The 22,338-nt window shown below is 33.1% G+C and overlaps 1 long non-coding RNA gene across 1 annotated transcript; it reads left to right on the top strand.

The window, feature by feature from the left end:
- The first annotated feature begins 309 nt into the window (after nucleotides 1-309).
- LOC105037114 (uncharacterized) lies at nucleotides 310-20,543 on the top strand. The gene is made up of 4 exons (XR_012142936.1): nucleotides 310-541; nucleotides 20,021-20,093; nucleotides 20,170-20,260; nucleotides 20,362-20,543. It is a non-coding gene; the product is annotated as an uncharacterized lncRNA (long non-coding RNA).
- The last annotated feature ends 1,795 nt before the right edge of the window (nucleotides 20,544-22,338 follow it).

Below are 22,338 nucleotides of genomic sequence, written 5' to 3'. Positions count from 1 at the left end.
TTTTTCTCACGATCAGTTCAATTACTAGAAAAAGTTTTTTTTTTTCCCAGCAGTCATATGGTACCATTGGAAAACGTCCGATGAAATCAAAATGCTGGGGAAGTCTTAATCTTTTGAAAAAAATTTAATTTTTATCTGTATTCAGTTAAGACCATTGAAAAAGATTATATCTTAACCAGCGATCATTGTAAACCCTGGAGAAGGTATATATTATATGGTATAATTATAACTTATCCAAAAAAAATCTCACCTTCCACGCACGCGACACTTCTTCTTCCACATATTTTGTGCTGGCTCAAGCAAAAGTGCTCACCACAAGCTATCGTGTCTGAGGATGAAGTCTCGAGGCGATCGATCGAAGTCATGTCTTTTTCTGTTTTCAAATACCTCCCAACCCCTATTCCCACTTTTCTCTATTGTATTCCTACGAGGTGAAAGGAGAGCTCACCCCTGGCTTTCATTCAATTCCTTTCTCCTTGGTCCTCAAAAGAGGCTTTTTAGGGTTTGAAAGGACCATCTCCTCTACTATAAATTCTGAATGGTAAGTTCTTCTTTTCTTAATGAAAGTTCAGTAGATTATATCTAGGGCTTATTGGACATTAATGTATTTTCTGTTATGTTCTAGAATGTTGCTTTGTCAAAATTATTTACTCCTATAATTATTTTGCCATAGATTTTCTATGTTTACAATTGCTTTGTTGTTTCAGTTTTCTAGACAAAATATTAATATTTTGGGTGTTATATATATAGTCATTTTTTTGTAACTAAATGATGAAGAAATTAGTGGAATACAAAAAATTATAGAAATCTTTTCTCCTAAAGCTCTGCTATAGTAATTTAATCTGCAAAAAATTTTATTTCATATTTTCTTTTCTGATGTTTAACCAACAAAAGTGGTATCAAAGTCATGGCTTCCTTGTCAAACCAAAACAACAATACTTCTTTCTCAATTATTCTAATTTTTTTCGGAGAAAATTATGAGTTTTGGAAGGTGAAAATGAGGACACTTCTTCTGTCAGAAGGGCTATGGAGTATTGTTACCAAAGGATTCAATGAACTAGAAAATGAAGATGAGTTATTAGGAGAAGAAGAGAAACTTGAGGAGAACAGAATGAAAGATGCCAAAACTCTTTCCACGATTCAAAATGGGGTCTCTCCTGCCATTTTTTTCAGGATTATTTGAGTACAAACATCAAAGAGGCATGAGAGATTTTGCAAAGAGAATTTCAAGGAGATAATTGAGCTATAGCTATCAAACTTCAAAATTTACAAAGAGAGTTTGAGAATCTGAAGATGAAGGAGTCTAAATCTGTCAAAGGCTATTTCTCAAGCATCATTAAAATTGTAAATCAGATAAGAATTTATGAAGAGAATATATCAGATCAGAAAGTGGTTGAAAAGATTCTAATCAGCATGCCAGAAAAATATGATGCTATAGTGGCTGCAATTGAAAAGTCAAAAGATCTGTCTACCTTAACAATTGAACAGTTGATGGGTTCTTTAGAATCTCATGAGCAGATAAGGCTGAGACGAGAAGATCAAGCTATGGAAAATGCTTTCCAATCAAAACTTATGCTAAAGCAATACAAAAATTAAAAAAAAGATGATCAAAATAAAGGAGACCAGAAGAAGTGGAAGAAATTTGACTCAAACAACAAAGAAGACAGCAAGAGAGAAAAAGGTTCATCTTCTAATAGCTCAAAACTTTTTTGCAAAATTTGTAAAAGAATAAACCGTGATAATTCAAGTTGCTGGCATCGTGGAAAGCCTCAATGCTACAATTGCAAAAAAATTTGAGCATATTGAGAAAAATTATAGATTCAAGGTTGAAAGTCATACTAACTTTTTTGAGCAAAAAGTTGAAGAAGATGCTGATGATGAGAATCTCTTCTATGCTAACCAATCTGATTCACAACATGATGAAGATACTTGGTATCTTGACAGTGGTTGTAGTAATCACATGACAGAAAATAAGAAAATATTTCTTGATCTTGATACTACAATCACATTTAAGGTATGGTTAGAAAATGTAGTAATAGAATTTAAAGGCATAGAAAAAGTTGCTGTCAAAATCAAGAAAGGAACCAAGTTTATTTGTGATGTTTTATTGGTTCTTGAATTAAATCAGAACTTATTGAGTGTTGGCCAGCTTATGGAAAATCGCTTTGTTTCTGAAGAAAGCTACTTCACAATTTATAATCAAAGAGATAAGAATTTGATGATTGCATAAGTAAAAATGAAGAAAAACAAAAATTTTTCTATACAATTTAACCATGAGGCTACATTAGCCTTAAAGTCCACAATTGTGCATGATACTTGGCTATAGCATAAGAGGTTTTGCCATCTCAACTTGCATGGCTTGAATCTACTGCAACAGAAAAATATGGTAAAAGGGCTATTTGAGATAAAGTCTAATTTGGAGTCATGTAAAAGCTGCATTATAGGCAAACAACATCGGTTGTCATTTTCAAAGCATGGAGCTTGGAGAGCAAAAACACCTTTGGAGCTGATTCACACCGATATCTATGGCCAAATGAAATTTTTTTCTCAAAATTAGCATAGGTATTTTCTTACCTTCACTGATGATTATTCAAGGATGATATGGGTTTATTTTTTAATGAAGAAGTCAAAAGCCTTCATCATTTTTAAAAATTTTAAAGCCTTTGAGGAGAAGCAAAGTGGCCATCGTATTAAAACTATTCAAAGTGACAGAGGAGGAGAATTCACTTCAGAAAAATTTGAAGAATTTTGTAAAGAAGAAGAGATTTTGAAGCAATTGATAATGGCATATAGTCCATAACAGAATAGCATATAGAAAGAAAAAATCATATGATTGTAGAGATGGCAAGGTCAATGTTGAATGAAAAAGGATTGCCCAAAAATTTTTAGGCAGAGGCTATTCATACAGCTGTATACATTCTCAACAGGTGTCCTACAAAGGTTGTGAAGAATAGGATTCCATTTGAGGCATGGATTGATGTAAAACCTTCTGTGCAATATATGAAAGTATTGCCAGCATTTGTTATGCCCATATTCTAGCTGAGAAAAGATCAAAGCTCGATGAGAAAAGCAAGAAATGTGTGTTTATTGGCTATAGCTCAGACTCAAAATGCTATAGGCTATATGATGTTAAAGCTAAAAAATTGATAATCAGTAGAGATGTGATTCTTAATGAAGAACAGGCTTTGGATTGGAAAGAAAAGAAGGTGCCAGAATCTTCTGTTGTAATTTCTCAAGAGTTTCTAAGAGGATCAGAGGTTCAAGAAGATCCATCTCCGTTTTTATCTCCTACACATTCTGGTTTGGAGCTAACACCATCTTCATCAGAGTCTTCTCCAAGCAAAATCAAAAGATTGAGTGAAATATATACTTCATGTAATTTTTTAGCAACAGAATCAGGAACTTTTGAAGAAGCTCAAAGGGAGAAATTGTGGATAAAGCATGGATGAGAAAATTCATATGATAAAAAAGAACAAGACTTGGGAGCTTGTTAATTGGCCTAAAGCAAAAGAAGTTGTTAGTATTAAGTGGATTTATAGGACAAAATTTGATCAAGATGGAGACATCCAAAAGCACAAAGCGAGGCTAGTTGCAAGAGGATTTACCCAAAAGCCTGGTGTTGTTTTTCAAGAAATTTTTTTACCCATTGTAAGGTTTGAGACTAAGAACTCTAATCATGATTGTTGCTCAAAGGGACTGGAATATTTTTCAGCTTAATGTAAAGTCAGCCTTTCCAAATGGAGTGCTAGAAGATGAAGTATATGTAGAGCAACCTCGAAGTTATATAGTAGAAGGGACAGAAAATAAGGTATATAAACTGGAAAAGACTCTTTATGGGCTGAAACAAGCACCTCGTGCTTAGTATGTTGAAGTTGACAAGTATTTTATCACAAGAGGATTTCAAAAAAGTAATCGTGAGCCTACTCTTTCTATTTTTAAAAAAAGGTAGCTCAACTCTTATTATATCACTTTATGTGGATGATTTAATTTTTACCAGCAATGATGAAGATTTAATACAGAGATTTAAAAGAGATATGATGGAGTCTTATGAAATGAATGATTTGGGCTTGCTTTATTATTTTTTTAGAATTGAAGTATCTCAAATAGAAGAAGGGATCTTCATTTCTCAAAAAAAATATGCTGAAAATATTCTAAAGAAGTTTAATTTATTTGGATGCAAGCCCGTTGCTGCTCCTCTTGTTATAAATAAAAAGTTGAAGAAGAAAGATGGTTCAAAGAAGGTAGATGCAGCCAAGTACAAAAGCTTGAATAGCAGTTTTTAGTATCTTATAGCAATCCGACCTAACATAATATTTGCTATAAGTTTATTATCTCGATATATGTAAGAACCTACTCAGATTCATTTTGCTACAGTAAAGAAAGTATTGAGATATTTGTAGAGGACAATTGATTATAACATCATGTACAAAAGTGCAGAATTTATGAACTTGGTGGGATATACAGATAGTGACTGGGCTGGCTATTTGGATGATATGAAGTGCACATCAGTTTATATTTTTTTTCTTGATTCAAGCAGTGTCTCATAGACTTCTAAGAAGTAAAGGTGTGTTGCTCAATCTTCTGTTGAAGCAGAATATGTGGCAGCAGCAAAGGCAACTTCTCAAGCTACATGGCTTTGAAGAATGCTGAAGAAAATTGGAGAAAAACAAGAAGAAGAAACTATTTTGTATTGTAATAATAAGTCAGTAATTACCGTTGAAAAGAATTCAGTGAGTCATGATTGTATAAAACATGTTGCCATCAAATATTATTTTATTAGAGAAGCTGTTGGATGTGATGAAATTCAGCTTGAATATTATGGAGCTGAGAAGCAGCTTGTAGATATTCTAACTAAGGCACTTCCAAGAAAAATGTTTTGCTATCTTAGAAAGTCTATTGGAGTTGTAAAGAAAATGCATTAAGGGTGAGTGTTGGATATTAATGCATTTTTTGTTATGTTTTAAAATGTTGCTTTGTCAAAGTTATTTAGTGCTATAATTATTTTGTTGTAGATTTTCTATGTTTACAGTTGTTTTGTTGTTTCAATTTTGTAGGCAAAGTATTAATGTTTAGGGTGTTATATATATCGTCATTTTTCTGTAACTAAAAGATGAAGAAATCAGTTGAATACAAAAAGTTACAGAAATCTTTTCTCCTAGAGCTCTGCTATAGCAACCCATTTTATAGAAAACTTTATTTCATATTTTCCTTTCCAATTTTTAACCAACAGGGCTAGCCTTAGGAATTGCTGACCTTTACCTGTTTCCTTTTCATCTTAATCGTTCTTGATTGCTTTCTTGATTCATTTTATTTTGGTCTTTTTTGTTCCTGTTTGGTATCTTGTATTGAATGAAATCATTGGTGACTTTGATTTAGGGTTGGGTTTGATGCGATTTTAATAGCTTTACTTGCACATGCTTGATGTAATGAATTTTTAGAAGGGTGGTAGGTGATTTGATTCCTAAAACTTAAAATTGGTATTTAAACAAGTAAAAATTTGCCACGTTGATTCTCCACATGCTCACATTTCTAAGTCCAGAATCCTGACACAGAACTCAAGCTTTCTTCTCCAAATTTTCTTCATATGGCATGAGTGTTGCAGTATTTACATCTTGGAAATGCCAGCATTTTGTCATCTACCATAGAAGCCACCGAAAAGAGGTTTGGTAGTTTGCACCAAAAATCCCTTCATCAGTATTGGTTATTTGCAGTTATGTTCTGCTTCCGGTCCTTGCCTGTGCATCTATTACCTTGCTATAAACTACATTTACTTTAGTTTGTCGCCCAATGGTGCTTGGGTGCATAGCTGCTTCTGCACTTCAAAGAAAATGTGCAACACTTGCTTTCACAAACAAGAAATGAGCAACCCTTGCCACATATTTTTGAGTGCTTGGCAAGAAGGTAGAAGTATGGTATAGAGTAGTTTTATCTACAAGAGTTTTGCAATTTCAAGTTTCTGCTGCTTGTAATGTAGCCTGAAGGACATATGCCCTGCTGAATGATCGTGCTTGTCATGGATCTCAAGAATCAGAACAGTCAATCTTTTCTGCATTTAGTTAGGGAAGAAAGGAAATGGCAGTGTTTAAACATGAACCTAGCTTCTCTCATCTTATTTGACATGCGATAATGGAAGATTTGGGACATCTATTATTGTTTTCTATTATAGATGCCTGTTGAGTTAAAGTTCAGAATGTCTTGATTCCACCAGTTGGTTGTGCGGTGCAAATTACTGTGTATAGCAGATAACTGCAACAACAAATCTTTTCTGCATTTACTTGGGAAAGAAAAGAGAAGTTAGAGACTAAACATTAACTTAGCTTCTCTCATCTTGTCAGACATGCAAATAAAGACATCTATAATTTTTTTTTTCTTTTTGGTATGAATCTATAATGTTGTTTTTGTCATAGATAGATGCTTGTTGAGTTAAAAAGTTCAGAATGTCCTGACTCCAGCAGTTGGTTGTCTAATGCAAATTGCTGTATATAGCATTGCAGTATGTAAGAGGCTGTTGCATGGGAGAACTGTTATGCTGAGATATGAGGATAGCTTTGTTTAATTTAACCTAATTTTCTTTCCTCTTGTACAGTGCAACAAAATTTATATAGGATTGGACGTAAGGTTGAGTTGGGTTCATATAGGAAGATGTAAGGGCTTGACCTTTTCATCACCGAACCGTTAGCAAGTCATTGCATTTTTAAGTACCCTCACTATATTTTGTACTGCATGCATTGTTGTTGATTGAAACCAGCTTCCTCTAGATGGGTCTTGTAGTTGAGCTAAATGTTAAGAGCCAAACTAAACCCAAACTGATATGCCTTTTCCACTATATTAGGTGCTGCGTGACCTAGTTCTTGGTTATTTAGTTAAGAAGTCAGTTGTTTCTATTAATTTATCATGCCAATTAGAAGTTTATTTATCAAAGCTGCAAAAAAGTCAAGATGGTCAAGGATGCAAAGAATTTGAAATTTGGATATACTGTAGTTATGCTCTTGAAATCTGTCTTTTACATTTAAACAGAAGTTCATGTGGTCAGCTTCTACTTTACCATGACCTGATGCTCATGATAACCATCAAATTGATCACAAACTTGTTGTTTTGAGCCTGTTTGTGAGCCATTATCATGCTGTATCTGTTGCATATGTTTTGTATGTCACTTTGAATTTTAGATTTTTTTTTTTTTTTGAGCAAGCTGGTGGGAGTACATCTCACTTTTCATTGAAGTAATGAAATGAGGAAACAGGTATATGGATCCCTTTTAGAAGTCAAACCCAGCATCAAAAAATTAGAATTTATCGGTCTCTGAAGAATCTCATAGTCATTCCCCCTCCAATTTCAGCTCTCAGCTAGAGATTCCAATAATAAAACTTTGTCATCATAAGCTGTGCCATTAACTTATGACATTGCATTAATTGAGTGCTCTTTTACTGGCACTTGAAATGGAGGAAAACTTAAAAGCTTTAAATAAAAATTTTGGGTGGAGTAACCTACTGCACAAGGTCTAGGTAGTTGATTTGCTGCAGTGTTTTTTATTTCTGCATGTGTCTCCTGCTTTATTTTGCTGAAAAGTCAAAATTGAACTCAAAATCTCTTCACCTGCTTTGAAGTTAGTATTTGGATTTTGGACTCAATTTGAGACTGACTTTTCAGTTTCTATGGGATAGGATAAGTGATGGAGTTACCTCACTTTGTGATATAGGTAGTGTTAGATATATCTATAGTAGGTGTAGCATCATTTGGGTTTCTAGGTGGGTCCATCAGTCACTTTTAGTAGTAGATGGGCAAGGCAGGCATTTCAGATGCATGCTGTGGACTAATTGACATGAGAATACTATTGGATATATATCTTACAAGTTAATCAAGCTGATACATATATTTATTTTAAAACATAATTTTGTATTTGATATTTTCACTATTAATGAAATTGGGTTATTATTTCCATTCATAATGTATATGTGTCCGTAAATCATTCAAGGAATTAATAATATGGTGACACATATTCTCAAGAGTTGAGAATTTAAAGTATATGTCAGTGGTGATTAATTCCTAAATGCTCCTGATCAATAGATCATCATAGAGATGGTGATTGATCCAGATAGATTGATGTATAGATCACTTACTTTTTAGGATAGACAAATTTCGAGTCTACAGTGTAAGGATACTGAAGCAAGAGTGTAGGTAACTGTTAGAAAATAAAAGTACCAAGCATGATAATACAAGAAGTCACTTGAATGTCTATTCACTCGTCAGTGACTTACTCGATACTGCAATAGTGTGACTAGTCCTTTGACCTACGGTGTCTCCGCTATTTACAATGGGATTGCTATAGTTTGATTGTACATATACTTAGTCTCATAGCCATATGGGTCCTTGCGGTGCATGTTGGCTGTAGTAGATTCATTGTAGAAATATGGTACGCACTTATATGAAATCTATTGACTATAATAAATAAGGAAGATAGTCCTATATAATTTATGAGATTGAGTTCAGAAGATCTTGGCTAGTGCAATTTGAATAGTGGAATAAGTTTCCATAGTTTTCACATCAGGAACTCATGTCAAATAAATTTGACATATGATAGAAGATGGAGTTTGATAAAAAATTTCATAATCTTCATCTTGTCAAGACTCGCTATAGAAGGACTGTATCATATGGTACCATTCTGTTGAAATGCTACTACATGCTACTAGGCGTCACTGATAGATTGTGAGACTCATGACAATTATTTTGATAATCAATAATTCTCATTGAATAAGTTAGAATTATTTCAATCCATTAAAAAGGATTTCAAATAATATTGTTGATGGAGATCACAATATTTCTTACTACCAAATAGAATAGAACCTATAGAATCATATATAAAAAGATTGTGTCTGATCATATAGTTGGATTTAATTTGATATGACAAAAAGTTGATATGATTAAGTTCAAAAAAAATTGGACTCCTTATGAAATAAAAATTTTGATTTGATCAAAGTCCAGGCTACTTGAAACTCTATCCATCAAAATGTTTGACAAGTAGAAGGACTCTTCTCTCATGAGATGGCACCCCATCGTTCCTCACACTAAATTTCCTCATGCCATAACACCATGTTGGAAAGGATTTTCACATGGATGAGAAGTGCACGCCCAAGGGTTATGGTGTCATAAAAATCCCTTATGCCGTCTTTCTATTTCCTTATTGGTGTAAGACTCTTGGGGTCCAAGAGTTGGATGCCCCAAGAGACTTTCATGTGAAGAAGTGAGTGCCACTTGAGAGTTGTGCATTTTGTGGACTCCATCTTACATGAAAAAGTGACCAAACCTCATATGGATGAGCACGACACATCTCATGCCCTATCTTCTTCTCTTTGGGACAACCAAGTAGTTGGACGTCCTAAGATCTCACCCTCTCTCTTGTATGTCTAAGAAGTTGGACGTCCCAACCTTAGTGTTTTGGCATCAAAAGGTGAAAAGAGTTTCACGCGACCCTTCAAGCCTTGAAAATTCTTGCATTAAAGAGTTTGATGTCAAGAAATCAGATCTAAACCCCAAAAAAAGTTCTTGGTAATGCCAAAAGAAAAGAGAGAGATGGACTATCGGATTTTCTTTAGAAGAAAATCAAAAAAAGATCAAGAAAGATTCCTGATCCATTCGCGTATGGAGCGTGATCTGTAAAGAAAAAAAGCTAAAATCCTTGAGAAAGATTTTCCGCACAAAGAGAAAAATAAATTCATCATTAAAGAGAATCTCTATAAGGGAGCTAACATCCTGATGAGATCAGATACTCTGATCAGATAATAGTCTTGTATGGACACTTATAGAGGTCAGATGTTTGTGCGATTTCAAAGGAATCAAAAAGACATCTACGATCATCAAATTATAGTGAAGAACTATCTATGCAAAGGTGAAGATTTAATTTTCTTTTGTTAATTTTAATCTTAACAACTATGAGGGATCTAGGGTTGATACGAGATAAGATCTCGCAATAATTAATCTACAAATTATTTTTTTTATTTCACTTCATGATTAATTAATCTTTTATTTTATCCTTTCATTGCATATATCAATCAATCCCTAGTTTCTAACAGTGGTATCGGAGCCATCCTCATATATTTTAAGTTAGATTGTTGATTTGGATATCATGAGTTGTTTAACCAGATTTGAAGCATGAAAATTTTGATCTTATTGGTTAATTTGATCAGTCAATACTGATAGTCGATAAGATCAAAAAATTATGGTAATTAGATCGCATAAAATTTTCAGATCTATGTTAAATGATCAGTCTAATACCCAAATCTATTTTTGTTCATGTATAAGATACATATGGTGATGATCATAGGATTGTGACCCCTTTTATGATCTTTGTGATGTGTTTGTGAATCTTGTGTGTATGTAAAAGGTTTTTATTTTTGGATGCCTTCGATTATCAATACATCTATGTAATTTGGAGACATGTAAGTCTCATATGATCGGGGGTTGTAATTAATTTTTGTGGTATATATTATACGGGATGTATTATGTGATTGGTTGCACATTAATGGTTGACTGATTGCAAGCCTAAAGCACACATCAAGCATAGATTGAATCGAACAATTGGATGAAGCCACATCAAAGTATTGATCGTGATGAGATTGAGGATGTGCTTCAGATCAATTCAAGGAGTTAAAGATGATCAAACTAATTGACATGCCTATGCTTGTACTTTGGCCCATGGATCCCGATTTGGCTCAGTGGCTTGAGCCTGAAACCCTTAGATTCATGATCATCACTGATTTTATTGTTTATGTCTCGTGGATTTTTATTTGCATTAGATGTAAATAAATATAATGAGAGATCTAAATTAAAACTTCTTAAAATATATTAAGTCGAGCGATCTTTCACTATTGTAGATGTACAGATGTCCTACTGGTATTGATTGTTCTTAGCTAGTCACAGTAATTTAGTTGCATCGAAAAGATACAATCATTTTATTAGCATGAGATATTGCGGAGTAAAGATAGGATTGTATCCAATAACTATTAGATGAGAAAATCAATAACGATTTTGCATACGTATTGAATAATAGGTCTGACTTAACTAAAGAATAAGGTCAATAACTGTCTGATGAGGCCTACATGATTTAGAAATCGAAGATGACTGCAACTTGCTTGAAAAGTATTAGACAAGAGTTGTTCACTCATTGATTTACATATCGTCAATAATTGTTAAGTGAGATGGTACTTAAATTGATAGAACTATAGTACCCACTTGAAATTTTAATCATGAAAGATTTTTGTTTCTCTATCTGAAGAGTGTAAGAGATTTCAAAAAATAATGAGAGGTATGTTTATTTTTAAAAATGATCCTAAAATAAATATTTTAAAATAAATATAAAAATCTAACTTAAATTTTTACTCTCTGTAAGAATAAAATATCAGCTTTTAACCCTTTAGCTCGCATATTTGAAACCAACCGACTAATTGAAACCAATTATAAAGACTGACTTAAGAACCCAAAATAGTTTTATATTTTGATAAGTTAAGTTCTAGACCAAATATCCCCATATTACCAAACCGTCTGATGATTAACTAAAGGATAGTCTGTCCATGGTCGTTGTTTGATAATAATCAAGGACTTAGAGAAGCTTGAGAAGTTTAGCATGAGATACATAAGAAATTATAAGTGGATTTGATCCTGCAATCTCTTTCTAATTTGTATGAACAGTTTATAGTAAACTACCATATGAATAAGATTGACTGCACCTTGATCAAATTGTTAAATATATTGCTAACTATTGAAGGGTTCAAGGAGCATGGTTCTCATTATAAAGCATGCTATTTCTATCAATAAAAGGTTTGATTGGAAGAAGAAAAAGTTTATGAAAAAGCAAAAGAATGAGAGCAAAGCCAAAAAAGAAAGTTTCTAAGAAGAAGGTCGATAACAAGAGAAAATATTTTTACTATAACTTTGATGGCTATTGAAACAGGAACTATCTTAAGATAAACGGCATAATCTCACAATGGACTCCTCCAAGAATATCTCAACTGAATAGACTGTCGAAATAGAGGAATTGAATCCTATTAGATATGGTTCGGTCTATGATGAGCTTCACTGATCTTCCTTTATTTTTTTGAAAATATGCTTTACTTACTTCTATTTACCTATTGATTAGGATTTTCTCTAAATCTGTTCCTACCACATTGTATGTGATGTGATATGGTAAGAAATCAAATCTTGATCACGTTAAGTGACTACAGATGAACAAATTAGAGGCTAGGTCTTATAGGGTAGGTCTCCTAGAGAGTCTAATGAATACTACTTTTCCTTCTCAGAGGATCACAATATAGTTGTGAGCCGACATGCTATCTTCTTGAAAAAATAATTTATCAAAGGTGGACATAGTGGGAGAAAAATTGAACACGAAAAGAGAGTTTCTGAAGAGCAATGAGTCATAGAACCTACAGAACCTATTCAAGTTGAGCCAGCATATGTATTTTCTCTTCCATCTCATAGATCGAGTAGGATTTTTCATCTTCCTAAAAAATACTTAGGTATTCTGATAGAGAAAGTAGAGAAAATATTCATCATGGGAGATAGAAAACATGGATTCCAAAATCTATAATGAGGAGACGTCAGATATTTACTTTGAGAAGTGGTTGAAAGTCATGAAGTCAAAAGTTGACTCGATGCATTCCAACTAAGTTTGGATCTTAGTGGATTTACCAGAAGATATAATATCCATTGAATGCAAATAGATTTACAAAAAGAAGATATGTTCGGATAGAAAGGTAGAGATCTATAAAGCAAGGCTCGAAGTGAAAAGTTATAGTCAATGCATTGACTATTAGAAGATTTTTTCGCCTATAGCTATGCTAAAGTCTATCCAAATATTGCTTGCTATTGCGGCATACCATGATTATGAATCTAATAGATGGATATGAAAACTATCTTTCTGAATAGATATTTTAAGAAAAATATCTATATAGAATAGTCTTTGGATTTCACTACTAGTAATGAAAGTCATAAGATATCAAGCTATAAAGAACTGAAGCAAGCATCTCAGAGTTAGAATACTCGTTTAAAGGATGTAATCAAATCATTTGATTTAATCAGAAATGAGAAGTCATGTATTTATAAGAAGGTCAGTGGGAGTGTTGTTACATTCCTCATATTGTACGTGGATAATATCCTCCTGATTGAGAATGATCTTCTCATGCTGATTTCGATTAAGATTTGATTATGTAAAGAATTCTCTATAAAAAATCTTAGAGAAATATCCTATATTCTGAAAATAAATATCTATGAGGTAGAATTAAAGAGTGCTAGGCCTTTCACTAAAGATGTACATAGAGGAGGTGCTAAAGAGGTTCAACATGAAAAACTTCAAGAAGAGGTTGCTACCCCTTAAGCATGGGATTCATTTTTCTAAGAAGATGTACCCAACATATCTGAAGAGATTCAGCACATGAGCTAGATCCCTCATACTTCAGCTATTAGGAGCCTCATGTATGCCATACTATGTACACAATCTGATATAGTCCTTGCTATAGTGTCATGAGTAAATATCACTCGAATCCAAGTTAGGAGTATTGGATAGCTATAAAGAACATTCTTAAGTACTTAAAAAGCACTAAAGATATGTTTTTGATCTTTAGAAGAGAAAGAGAGTCGAGGGTACAAAAATTCACATATTCAGATTTTATCTTTTATGTTGATGACAAAAAATCTACATCAGGATGTATTTTCTTATGCAATAAAGATTTGATAATTGGAAGAGTTTTAAACAATCGATAATTATAGATTCTACCATAGAAGCTAAGTACATCATCGATTCTGAACAAAGAAAGTCCTCTGGTTCAAAAAGTTTGTTATGGAACTGGATGTAATATCATCAGATGTCATAACAGTATACTGTGATAACAAAGGTGCCATAGCTCTTACTAAGGAGACTAGATCTTATTAGAAGTTCAAGCACACAGAGCGACATTACTGCGACTATCTCGAGAGAAAATACATCGAGGTGCAGAGAGTAGACTCTATGGATAATATTGCAAATCCACTGAATAAACTACTTAGCCAATAGAAGACTGAAGCACATTTTGAGAAGATGTAGCTTAGGTATGTGACTGATTGGCTTTAGTACAAATAGAAGATCATTGGATGTATACCCTAAAAGTCAATTAGACCTATATTGAAGGGAAAACCACCTTTTTCTTTTGTAGGATCTTTCAGATTTCATCAAATCTGGGGTGAAATAATTTAAAAATTTTATCCTATGCTATTTCAGATCTAATATTTGTTAAATTTAATTTTATTATCTGATATTTAAAATCTAAAATTAAATCTAAAAATATGAGAAGTATAGACATACCTCAAGGATAATCTGATTACCCTGTAGATGATCTCAGCACAGTCCGAGATTCTGATGTAGCCACGCAAGCACCTGGCCTCTATCGATATCTACTCGGACAGGACCTAAAACGTCTTCTCCCCATGAATCTACACTTCAAAAATTAGATCTCTATCTGATTTGAAAGTACTTCAGAACTCCTTCTGAAATTGGAGCAGCAGCCTGTCGAAGATGTCCTGCAGCCTTCCTGTTCCAGGCATCACCACACCTTTTTCTTGCACCAGATGAACGTCCAACTCCTTGAACGTGAAGAAGAGAGATAGGAGAGCAAGGAGGATGTAGAGAAGAAGGGAGGGGGTGGCAGCTATTAGGTTTGGTGCATAAAACAACTTCAGCCTAAAATCCTAAGCGCAGAAGGGTTTATATAGACCCTGTATGCTGTGCAGTGCCACATCATTCAACCAATCAGAAAATTTTAATAAATTTTGAAAAATTCTGATTGGTTGCTTGATATTATCTGATCACATCAGATAAAAATCCAAGCCTCTATCTCAAAGTTGGCGCCAACACTGGATAAGGACAAAGAGAGGTTGGCGTCAAAGAGTCCAATCTTATCAAGACTCTCCAACCTTATCCACTTGGGGCGTCCACTTAATCCAATTGGGCTCGCACCATAATCTGATTATGGAGCTCATTTTGATATGGTTTGGCTCCACAAAATTCCTCCAATAAGCTCTTGCCAAGTGGCTTTCAATTTAAGACCCATATGTCAATTTTTGACAAATGTCCTAAAATGAAATTGACAGGTGACAGGAATTAGCAGATGCTTATCTTAAATTCATCTCATGAATTAAGATCAACCTTTTTTGAGCTGGACAAGCTTCACTTAGACTGAGAGAAATCTTTTCAAGGTTTTCTGAATGAGTCAAATCACATTTGGCTCAGTAGAGACAGAAAAGATTACACGAGGAAAAAGTTAGGCTCAATCGTGTGCTAGCATGATTTCTTTGAACCTAATTGGATCTTATCCAAATCAATTGGGTTAGCCCAATTGATGACATCCAGACCCTAACCTTTGTTTGTGTGACCCAGTTAGGTTCAATTTCGTATGGTAATGAGACATGTCGTGATCTCATCATTGACATCATCGAAACTCCTTTCGATGGACCAGAACTCTTCTGATTCAGATAATTAGAATGATCAATCATCAACATCATTCTAATTGCTTCCAAAATTCATCAGTGACACCTAGCAGTATGTGGTGGCAACCCATCAAAACTGAAGACGAACCTCTCGATGCAGCTACCTGTGTGATTGAGTTCCTCTATCATGAGTTCCGACTGAATTAGGGTTAAGGTGAACTCGTCAAACCCAACATCAGTCATATGAATCAATCGATCGATCCGAGTCTGATGTGAAATTCCAATGGAAAACTCTTTTTTCATTATTTCACTCTGTCATGGCCATGGGCTTAAGGACTCGATCTTTTGATCATCATAGGACTACTCCTCTCATCTACCGAGGTTGATAGATCCCATCTTGGTGCGACCTAGTTCCTACAATGAATATGCTACAGCCAACATACACCTCAAGGTTTCGAATGGCTAGGAGATCGAGTTATGGTGTAGTCAAACTAAAACACACTCAAGGTGAACTATCGATGCACCTTAGGTCAAAGAACTAGACACACAACTGCAGCATCGAGCTAGTCATCGACGAGAAGGTAGACTTTCTTATGACTGCTCGAGGTAATCACGCTCAGTACTCTCGTTCTCAACGAATACCTATACTCTCACTCCAGTATCTCCACACCGTAGACTCAAGACACATCTACCCTAAGAAAGCGATCGTACACCAACCTTCCAGATCGATCACCATCCTCGTGATGATCCTATGGTCAGGAGCTGTTTATGAGTTAGTTATGTAAATTCATGCCTTAAATTTTCAACTCTTGAAAATATGAATTGACATTCCTACTAACTCAAAGGATGTATCATAGACACAATGTACATAATGTGATAGAAGAATAACCCATTTATTGATTTATAGTCAAAATTATAAATTTATCCTTAGATTTGTACAGGAATGTGTCAGCCAATCTGGCATTTAGGGCACACATCTAACATATATATATATTTATTTTAGGATAATTTTGTATTTACTATTTTTATTATTAATAAAATTAGATTATCTTTTTCATTCATATTGTATATGTATCCATGAATTATCCAAAAAATTAATAAGATGATGACACATATTCTCAAAAATTGAGAATTTGAGGTATGTATCATTGATGATTAATTTTTAAATACTCTCAATCAATGGATCATCATAGAGATGATGATTAATCTGGATAAATTGATGCATCCATCATTTCTCTTTTAGGATAGATGAGCCTTGAGTTTATAGTATGGAGATACTGGAGCGAAGTGCAGGTAGTTGTTAGAGAATAAAAAAATCAAGCATGATCAATACGAGAAGTCACTTGGATGTCTACTCATTTGTTAGTAACTTACTCGATACTATAGTAGTGGGACTAGTTTTTGACCTGCAGTGCCTCAACTATTCACAATTAGGTTGCTGTAATTTGACTATATATATATTTAATTTTTCTAGCCATATGGAACATTGCAGTGAATGTTCGCTATAATAGGTTCATTGTAGGAATAGGATGTGTATTTATATGAAATCTATCGACCTTGATAGATAAGGGAGATAGTCATTTGTGATTTATGAGATCGAGTTTAAAAGACTTTAACCAAAGTAGTGTGAATAGTGGAAAGAGTTTTTATAGTTTATACATCAAAAATTTGAGTCAAATAAATTTGATATATAACAGATGATGAAGTTTAATAAAAAATTTTATAACTTTCATCTTATCGAAACTTGTGATAGAAAGACTATATTATACAGTAACTGCACCTAGAGGTTCATCTATTTTATTCTTCTAGAATGTCACTACATGCTGCTAGATGTCACTGATGGATTATGAGACTGATAAGAATTATTTTGATGATCAATAATTTTCATTGAATAAGTTAAAATTGTTTCAATGTATTAAAAAAAATTTAATGATATTGTTGATGGAAATTATAATATTTCTCATTATCAAATAAAATAAAATCTATGGGGTCACATATCAAGAAATTATATTTGATCAGATGGTTGGATTTAATTTGACATGTAAAAGAGTTGACATGATCAAACCAAAGGCAATTGGACTCCTTATGAGATAAAGATTTTGATTTGGTCATAATTCAGGCTACTTGGGACTCTATCCATCAAAGTATTTGACAAAAAGGACTCTTCTCTCATAAGATGGTGCCCCATCTTTCCTCATGTTGAATTTTCTCACACCATAACACCATGTTGGAAAGGGTTCTCACATGGATGAGGAGCACACACCCAAGGGTTATGGTGTCATAAAAATCCCTCATGCCCCCAATCCATTTCCTTATTGGAGTAGGACTCTTGGGGTCCATGAGTCGGATGCCCCAAGAGACTTTCATGTGAAGAAGTGAGTGCCGCTTGAGAGGAGTTGTGCATCTTGTAGTATCTTACATGAAAAAAAGATAACGCTTCATATGGATGAGAGCTATACATCTCACGCCCTATCTTCTTCTCTCTTGGATGTCCAAGTAGTGGGATGTCCTAAGATCTCACCCTCTCTCTTATATGTCCAAGTAGTTGGATGTCCTAACCTTAGTGTTTTGATGTCAAAAGGCTTCATGTGAAAAGAGTTTCACGTCACCCTTCAAGTCTTGAAAGTTCTTGCATCAAAGAGTTTGATGTCAAGAAATCAGATCTAAACCCCAGGAAAAGTTCTGGTAATGCCAAAAGAAAAGAGAGAGATGGATTGCCGGATTTTCTTTGGAAGAGAATCAAAAAATGATCAAAAAAGATTCTTGATCCATTCACATGTGGAGCATGATGTGCAAAGAGTAAAGGCTGAAATCCTTGAGAAGGATTTTTAGCACAAAAAGAAAAAATAAATCCATCATCAAAGAGAATTTCTGTAAGGAAGCTAGTACTCTGGTGAAATCCGATACTCTGATCAGACGATAGCCTCGTGTGAATACTTGTAGAGGCTGGACGCTTGTGCGACTTTAAAGAAATCGAAAAGACATCCACGATCATCAGATTGTGATGAAAAACTACCTACACAAATGTGAAGATCTAATCTTCTTTTATTAATTTTAATCTTAACAGCTGTGAGGGATCCAGGATTAATACGAGATAAAATTTCATGTTAATTAATCTGAAAATTAATTTTTTTATTCTGCTATATGATTAGTTAATTTTTTTTATTTTATCCCTCTGCTGCGCATATCAATCAAACCCTAGTTTTTAACAAATGCATGTTCTAGTACTTCATGCAAAAATTGCACAATTGAAAAGTTGGGTGGAGACAGCTTTGAGAGACACGTTACAGGGCAGATCAATTTTATTTTCACCCTCAAAGATGATATATTTGCAGTTCAAACATAATGATATTTCACTTAAAGTGTTCATATAATTGCGATAACCTTATATTCAAACAATAATTATAATCTGTTTAACATGTCCATATAATCTTGATAACTTTATATTAGAAATGTAGCACAAAATGCTTAAGAATACTTTGGTGAAAGTGTCCAGCACTAAAAACATCATCACCTGCATGATACTTCAGAAAATAGTGCTTAGAACCTTTTTTTTTTGTTGCTAAAGTCAGTAAAACACCTGAAAGTAGAGTGTCAAGCCATGTTGTGTCATGTCTTAGAGTGGCAACACTTCCTGACTGCTTAAAAACAAAGTGTCCTGATAATATAGTTCATAAGATGCTTAACTTTTTACCAAATGACTTATACTTAAGCTTTACACAATAAATATCAAGTATATGCTTCTCCAAATTTATAAAATAATTGGTCAGATGGTATTGTATTTGATTTTGAATGTGCTAGCCTTGAATTTGAAAACTTACATGAGGAAATTTGATCAAATTGAAGTCCATTAGGAAAAACAACATTAGCTTTTTATGCATTGATTAAAAAAATTGTCTTGGAAAATATAAATAAAAATATATTGACAAGCATAGTCATAAATTTGGGGCACTGTGTAAAATTATTTTTGTTGTAGAATGCCAAAGATGACCACTCTTTTCAGAGATAAACTTATAGCAAACAGTAATTAATTCAGGGAGTGTCCAGTTGATGGTGAATACTATGCATGATGATATTCCTTTCAAAGATAATAATGATTTTCAGATATTGTAATTCTTTACATTGTTAGTATGTTATTTCTTGATTAGAATTTGATAAATTTTGATGTGCACAACATTTTAGCCTGGTATTCTTACCACCTTTATGTTTCCCATTTGATCGATCAATAAGTAATCTTTGTTTTAGTTGCAAATTTTTGGCTTTAAATTTTTAGTGGATGGTATCCCATTGGATCAATCAATAAGCAATTATGTTAATTGTCATTATACTATTATTTTTTGTCTTGCTAGGATTTTGATCAAATGCTACATGTGTTGATGTCAAGGTTTTAATTACTAGTACTAAATCATATTCTTTACTTAATTATAGAAAAATCAGGATAAAAGAGCAAAATCCCAACAAGCTTGCCCCATTAAGATAAATTGATCATTTTTTATTATTTTTTTATATATTTCATATTTATTTACTTTGTATTTATATTATATTGATAAATTGAAAACTCTATTTGTAGGAAGGAAATGAGATCATTTTGAAGAGTTCAAGATGGCCACACAAAACTAAGATCACATGCGTAACACTTATAAGTAAAAATCTATCTAAGATGGTAGGTAATACTATTCTAGAAACTGAATTTTGAGAAATTTATATTAATTTTGGAAGGATGCAAAGTGAGCAGTTGATCCAGACTGATGGACTGCAGCAAGTTATTGGTGATGCTATTGGTTCAATAATTGCATGACCCCCTATTTTTGTATGTATTATAATTTTTATCTATTCTTTTTATTAATTTTTATTACTCTTATATATTATTTACTTATGTGCTAATTATGCTTTTCTTTCCTTTTTTTGCAGATGGAACTTGTCCAGATGCAAAGCTCCTAATCATTATGTACATAGTCTTTTTTTTAATTGTCTACTTGGAATAATAGGTTCTGTTATCAAAATCTTAAAAGATATGTCTATAATTTTGATCAAAAAATTTATACTTTTATCACTGTTAGTTTTGTTATATGAAAAGCTCTTCTTATTATAAACTTTTATTTGCTTTATGAAGAAGTAACTGATTCTAATCATTTTATGAAAGTTGAATTCAAAATTTTAATTAATTACTTATTTTCAGTATATCATGTGGCTTTAAGGTACAATCGAAAAAGAAAATACTATGTATGTTCATGTTCAAGTTATTGAAATTATATATTTTTAAAAACATAATATATAACATATTGGCAGTAGTCATATTCGCTGTTAAAAAGTTATTATCAGTGGTCATATTTGCTATAAAATATATACTCCCACTGATCAAAACGTTGCTAAAACACTTTCAACGATAATAAATGATCGTTGGGAAAATTAAGTGTCTAAATCTTTGCCTAACGGTTTTGATTATTGAGATATATGTTCTTTTTGTTAGATGTATATCTTAGAAGCCAATATAGCTGTCACATTATAATAAAATTAAGATAAAATTTTATACATTAAAATATTAATTTGATTAATAAAAGAATAAATTTGATTTTCATTCAAAAATGATGTGTTCTTGAATCGTCCATGAAATTAATATTTTGATACATATTTTTAAAGTATTAAGAATTAGAGGCATGTATAATTAATGCTTAAATATTTTCAATCATAGTATCATCATGAGGATGATGATTGATCTAGATAGACTGATGCATAGATCGCTTCCTTCGAAATAGATGAGTCTCTAATCTATATTATAGAGACACAGAGCGACGAGTATGGATAGTTGTTAGAGAATAACTAGTACTGAGCATGACCATAAGAGAGATAACTTAGATTTCTAATCAATCGTCAGTGATCGTCTCGATGCTATAGTTGTGTGAATGATTCTTTGATCTGCGATGGTTTGACTACTCACAATGAGACTGCTGGAGTTTGACTGACACATAAACATGATCTTATTGAGACCTTATAATGGATGTTGGCGATAATTAGTCCACTGTAGGAGTAGGGTATGCATCTAGATAAAATTTATCAATCTTGATAGAGAAGAGTAGTCTTATAAGATTTGAGAGGCTAAGTCCGAGAGTCTATGACCACAATAGTATGATTGATGAAAAAAAATTTTTATGAGAATCACAAATAGACTTGAGCTAATCGAATCTATCATATAATTAATGATGAGACTTGATGATTTATCCATGATTTACCATCTAGTTGAAACTCATGATAAAGGAACTAAATCACATGTGAACTATACCATGAAATTTTTTTCGGTTCTACTAAGTTGCCACTATATATTGCTCGGTGTCACTGGTGGATTGTGAGAGCTCACTAGGATTGCTCAGGATCGATAATCCTTGATGAATTAGAGTAGAATCATTCTAATCCATTAAAAAGAGTTTCTATAATACTATGATAGAGATCATGGTATATTTCACTACCAGATAGAATTGAATCTATGGGATCATACAATAAAGAGATTGACCTAAAATAAATAATTAGACTTATGAGGTCTTAATTGGGTTTAAAAAAATCTCATTGGATTCAGGATAACCTTGCTAGCATATGGTTGAACTTAATTTTCTCTTTATACTTGAATTATTTATTTAATAAGATTAATTCAAATTAATCATCTGCTAATAATCTAAATAAATTAGATTCATTAGGCTTAAATTGTTAGATGCTTAAGATTTTGGATCAAATGCATTAAGGGTTCAAATCCTTAATTAATTTTCTTGATTATTTGCATGGGATGCCACTTAATTTGATTAAGTTGAGCATGCCCACATGATAGAGGGCATGAAGGACCAGCATAAGGCATCTCCTAAGCCCCATGTGGCATGTAAAAAAATGGGTGAAAAGCCT

This window comes from Elaeis guineensis, chromosome 7 (genome assembly GCF_000442705.2).
Source record: "Elaeis guineensis isolate ETL-2024a chromosome 7, EG11, whole genome shotgun sequence".
In the NCBI taxonomy this organism is placed as follows: Eukaryota; Viridiplantae; Streptophyta; class Magnoliopsida; order Arecales; family Arecaceae; genus Elaeis; species Elaeis guineensis.
The sequence above is the reverse complement of the archived record's forward strand: the minus strand, read 5'-3'. Positions and strand labels throughout refer to the sequence as shown.